Source organism: Panthera leo, chromosome A2, assembly GCF_018350215.1.
Source record: "Panthera leo isolate Ple1 chromosome A2, P.leo_Ple1_pat1.1, whole genome shotgun sequence".
NCBI lineage: Eukaryota > Metazoa > Chordata > Mammalia > Carnivora > Felidae > Panthera > Panthera leo.
Window position 1 is genome coordinate 102772247 of NC_056680.1, and position 5211 is coordinate 102777457.

General features: G+C 36.0%; 1 pseudogene; it reads right to left on the reverse strand.

Annotated features, from left to right (window-relative positions):
- Positions 1–4834: 4834 nt before the first annotated feature.
- Positions 4835–4954, reverse strand: LOC122214735 (annotated as a pseudogene).
- Positions 4955–5211: the final 257 nt, after the last annotated feature.

The following is a 5211-nucleotide window of genomic DNA, read 5'->3' on the forward strand; positions in this document are numbered from 1 at the left end:
ATAAACAAAATTAATTTCATATATCTATAAAAAATAATTTATCTCCAAAATGGATTTTCACTATTAAATATGTATATTATAGGTGTAGTAACTGTATATTATAGATCCCGTATATGTAGCAATTAGAAGTCATGATTATTTATAAAAAAACACTTTTAGTCATATGATGACAATGTCATTTAATTTATTGGAATTTTCAAACATTTTTATTGTTTGTAATAAAAGTGCTTTGGAGGATATATAATATTTGCTCCATTCTTTTATAAACTTTCCTTTGATTTTTAATTAGAAAAAACTCATCTTGTTCTTATCATTTATTTTAAGGTAACTATTTTGTGAAAGTAATGTTAAATCTGTCCCAACCAAAAAATTTAATGTGGTTTGCTTTATCAATAATTATGGAAACTCTGACCAAAACAATATTCTTTATACAAACAAAGTGGGCTATAGCATAGACTCAGTATCTATGGGGTGGTATCAAAGATGATTTAAATAGGATTCCCTAGCAATGGATAACTTAGGTAAAATCAGTGCTGGAAGTTGAATGGTGAATGAAATAGACATGATCTCTGACATCTTAGCGCAGCCTAATGAGAGGAATAAGCACTGCCAAGAATGGATCTCTGTATTTGGAAATTATAGAAAGGACAGAAATGATGATTTGAGAATGACACAAATTCCAACCTATATGCTATAGTTTATGAAATACTTCACATAAGATACAACCTTGGTGCTGTATCTTAAATTAGCGTGGAGTTGGTGTTACTCCAAGCCTGTCTCATTAGTACATATTTCTAAGATACCACTAGTTATAAGACATATAATTTTTTAATGTTCTTTAAGAATTTAAAAAAAAACACTGTCAGTTAAAGATGGCACATCTTTGTTTGTAACACATATCCCATTTTCACAGGTATTAAAGTATGAACAAATGTGATTTATGGAATCAGTGAAATCCAAAAAAGAAAATCTCATTCAAATCTCCTGCTGGTCTAGCCTTTTCATCATTAATCCTTCTTCAGTGTCCTAAGTTGGTTCATGTCCCATACCCAGTGTCAGAATAGTGACTTCCTTGTAGCCAGTTTTGTTTACTATATTCTATACAGTCTGCCCCCCTTGTTGCAATAGATCAGCACAGCCACTTCAGGGAGCATCCTTAATCACATCCCTGTGCCTTTTCCAAGGCTGATGCTAATGTCTACAGCACAGATGTGTCCAGTTGTTGAGACCAAGAGAGCTCCTGCTTTTTTGAAGTGCTTCCTTCCAAATGTTGTGTTTACAGTACTACCCACCTAGTAGACTGTTGTCACAAAGGTAGTGCTGGAGTGACTGACAGAAAGAAAACAAGTTACTGGAAATTGAGACAAGAACATGTGGCATGAAGTAAGGAGAGGCAGAGAAGAAAATAAAAACTTTCCAGGTCCTAAAATTTCCATGAGGCTCCCTGCTGACCATCATATAACCTAACTGGAGTCAAGACCCTGTCTTCAGGTTTTCAATACCTTCCTATGCTCTAACTTACCACTGACTATGCTAAAGACCCTAGCAGCGTAGCACCTGCTTGCTCAAATGATGCGATAACCAGTACAACCCTGGCACTTTCCTGAGTAATTGCTGTAAGAAGACCAAGTAAAACAAAGGTCAATTCCCCAGATATAATATTCCCCAACAGAACTATATATTTTGAACTAGAAATGGCTTCTTTATCCTTGTGTATATTTTATTTGCAATTCAGGTTTTGTTCTTACTGTTGTTGTTTATAGGAAAAGAACACCTGTTATGTCAAATATTACCAGAGGTCTCTCTTACTGAACAGGAATTGGGGAACTTTGTTACATCCAATATAACACAAGCAAGCAAAGTCCTGTCCACAACATTAAGAAAAGGGCATTCGTATTTTCAGGTCTAACCATTTCAAGTATAGTTATAATTGGAATAATCTACACAATTCAAAGTGTGGAGCACACTGGCTGCTCAAGTTTTGATTCCTTAGCTAGAACTTACCGATACCCTAACAGCACTTTGTGAAAGAAAGAGAAAAAAGTGGCCATTTTGAATCACAGAAAGTTCACTTGCAGCACCTGCACAGAGACATCTGTAATAGGCTGGTGAGAGGAAAATATGTCTCACAAGGTAGGCTGTTGCCTCTAAACTCTCAGTTCTGTTCTCACATCAAGATAAATAATCATTAGGGATAAGTGCCTACACTGTTTTATTTTTAGCTCTTTTGAGGAGAAACCTATTATTTCTTTCACTCCTGGATGAGACAGAAAATACTCCCTTGCAGTGTAACAACATAAACAATTCTGCTGATTTTTTTCAAATTGTGGGGAAACACCTATACTTATTGCAAATGGAGAATAAGTTATGAATCACAGAAGTAAAAAATTACTTCTATTTCTAAAGTTCTCCATAGGTTACAGATAAGGCTAAGGACAACCTGCTTCTACGTGCAGTGACTGGAAATGGTCCTGAGAGGAATCTAGCACAGTGGGGTTTGGGCCCACTCATGTGTCACTCTTGTGGGACAACAGTGGGGGAGACTCTAATTTTCCTTTGCCATCTTCCTACACCTCTGGCCTGGGGAAAAAGTCGGCATTAACCAAACAAAATGGAATGGATTTCCCTACAAGAAAAAGGAAAGAAGATACTAGAAGGGGGTTGGATATAAACAATGGAAGGTCCCCTAAGAGAGATGTTTCATTGACCTGGGTCCATCATCAACTCTAAATCCCCCACTTGTCACTGAGGTGTCTTCCACTTACTGCACCATCCTAACAAGAGACAGCATGGTAATACTTCCTTCCAGTGTCAGTCCATGAGTAGCCCTCCCACATCTCTTGACCTAGGTGGCACATCATAACCCATTCAGACATCAGCAACCTCCACCTGATTCCAGCCACATCATTGACTTAATATTTCCAAATGGTATTGACTCCTGATCCAAGGAGTGGAAACACAGCAATGTATTAACTACTACTGACTAATTATTGCTAAATCATAATTGAAATAAAATCCATTTCCTATGACTTAGATGCTTATTTCAGACCTATAATATGCTCTTTTGGTATTTCTATTTTGTAGGGTTTTATTTCAAAGTAAAATTTGGCTATCCTTTACATTGAATGCTGACAATGTTTTTAATCTTTCCTTTAATTAAAAATGCATTTATGGTACAGAATTATTAAAACAACAAAAATCTACTGAGATCCATAGGCATATATCATTTTTCTTGCCTTCTGAGAAAGTTAGCCTAAATAGCTGATGTAGATGAAATACGTTTTGGGAGACCCAGCTGGCTCAGTCAGAAGAGCATGCAACTCTTGATCTCAGCTTCATGAATTTGAGCCCCACATTAGGTGTAGAGATTACTTAAATAAACAAAGTTTTAAATATATATGCATATATATACATGTATATACACATGTATATGTATATGTGTATATATATATATGAGACTTATTTCTAAAATTTTTTTAATGTTTATTTATATTTGAAGGAGAGAGAGACAGTGTGTGAGCAGCAGAGGGGCAGAGTGAGAGGAAGACACAGAATCTGAAGCAGGCTCCAGGATCTGAGCTGTCAGCACAGAGCCTGACGTGGGGCTCAAACTCACAAACCAGGAGATCATGACGTGAGCTGAAGTCAGGCGCTCAACCGATTGAGCCACCCAGGCACCCCTAAATAGGATTATTATTAATAGACTATTTAATCTGGCAATTCAAATCCAATTTATGTAACTGGCTGCAAATATTCTTTAGCATTGATATAATAAGAATATAACAATCCACTCTTTATTTCTTATTGATCTAGCTCTTAGAATTATAGTTTATACTTCAGACAGTTAAAAATGCCAGATATTTATGTTAAGATGGCTTCAGCACTGAGTTAAAAAAATTAACTTAAATTGGCTTACATATTAAAGAATTTACTGGCTCACCTACCTGAAAGACTAAAGTAGGGTAGGCTTTAAATTTGACTTAATTAAGAGACTTCTCTAAACTCTCAGTTCAGCATCTTGCTCACACTGCAGCAGTCTGGGCATTACATTTTTTCAGGACAACATACAGAAGACAAGAAATAATTTCCCTGGATTCCAAGTTTTCCATTCATACTAAGATCAACTTTTCCAGAAGCCTTCAGCAAACTTTCCTCATACTCTTTAGCCCAAATTATATCGAAAGCCCATATCTGCACGAATCATTGATAAACGTAATCAATAAGCCATTTTCACCCCTAGAGCTTGACAAAAGGTGAGCTACTCCTTATAGTAATGAGCTGCATTAAAACAGACTTCTTATAGGAAGGAAAGAGGGGGAAATGGGTGTTAAGTAGGCAACCAACTACTACTCTAAGATGAAATTTGAATAATATAATATTTTGCTAGAGAACATGAATGGAATTGCGTAATTTGGAAAGGTGTTCAGCATGTTGGCGTTTCTGACATCCTGAATGTTACATTATCTGAGCTGACTGTGGAATTTGCTATAGGCATCATCCTTGGAGTCTTGCCAAACCCTAGCATGAATCTGTATTTGGGTGGTATGCAGAAGACAAAGGTAAATCAGCCACCCTCTCCTTTCCATTGCTATTTCTTGTTCATCTACACAACATATTTCCTTTTCTTTTTCTCTTAGAGAGAGACAGACAAAGAGAGAGAGAGAGAGAGAGAGAGAGGAAAACAGAAAGAAAGAGAGAAAGAGAGAGAGAGAGAGAGAGAGAGAGAGAATCCTAGGCAGGACCCACGCTCAGCACAGAGTCTGACGCAGGGCTCGATCCCACAACTGTGGGATCATAACCTTAATAGAAATTGAGAGTCCAACGCTCAACTGAATGAGCTGCCCCTACACAAAATATTCTAGATTTGGCCAATTTGGTTCATAGAAATTTTAATTAGCAATAATTACGCCTCAGATAAACCTCATTAACTATGATACTGCCACTATACAAAGCTAGTTCATGGAAATTTCAGAACAGTAATAATGTATTTAACTTTTTGAATTGTGGAGAACATTTTTTCAGTATAAGAGTAATATTATCATTTAAAAATACTGAAAATAAGATTTAAAAATCACTAGTAATCCAACCTCTCTAATCCAGTCTTTATTAGAATTATAGCTTTCTTTTTTCTACTAAATACATTATAAACTTCTCTCTATATACTTATGTAGTTTTCATATCCCTATTCTTAATACTTGCATGAAATTTTGA